This window comes from Pygoscelis adeliae, unplaced genomic scaffold (genome assembly GCF_000699105.1).
Source record: "Pygoscelis adeliae isolate BGI_AS28 unplaced genomic scaffold, ASM69910v1 Scaffold6, whole genome shotgun sequence".
Taxonomy (NCBI): domain Eukaryota; kingdom Metazoa; phylum Chordata; class Aves; order Sphenisciformes; family Spheniscidae; genus Pygoscelis; species Pygoscelis adeliae.
The window spans coordinates 3,138,017-3,138,639 of NW_008825075.1; positions in this window are offsets into that span (position 1 = coordinate 3,138,017).

The following is a 623-nucleotide window of genomic DNA, read 5'->3' on the forward strand; positions in this document are numbered from 1 at the left end:
GTGGTTGAGTCACCATCCCTGGAGGTATTTAAAAGACGTGTAGATGAGGCGCTTAGGGACATGATTTAGTGGGCATGGTGGTGTTGGGTTGACGGTTGGACTCGATGATCTTGGAGGTCTCTTCCAACCTTAATGATTCTATGATTCTATGATTCTATGAAGTTGAAGAAAATAGTAGCAATTTTGTGACGGGAAGAGTATGTGCTGTTGAAGTCACCACAGCCACAGAATTGCACAAGAAAAACATAAATTATTTCAGAAATTAGATGGATAAAGTTTGTTCTGAGATGCTGAAGAAAAATATTATTTGACCACAGAGATGCTGCTTTTGTTTGATTCAACAGAGTGGAAGTTAGGGAGTCTATTCATTTCCCTAACATTGCAATTTAAATATTTTATTTATTTTATGTCTTTGGATGGACAAATGAGTTGTTAGTGGAGAATATTTGAATTCAGCTTGAGATTTTCTGTGCTGGTAGTAGTACTAACAAAAAACTAAACAATCAATATCGTAACAACTCAAAAGTCACAATATGCAAAGAGGATATAAAACGTCAAAGAAAAGAAAAAGTAGATTATGAAATGTAGCCGTGAACTACAACAATCTTAACATTATAGGACTT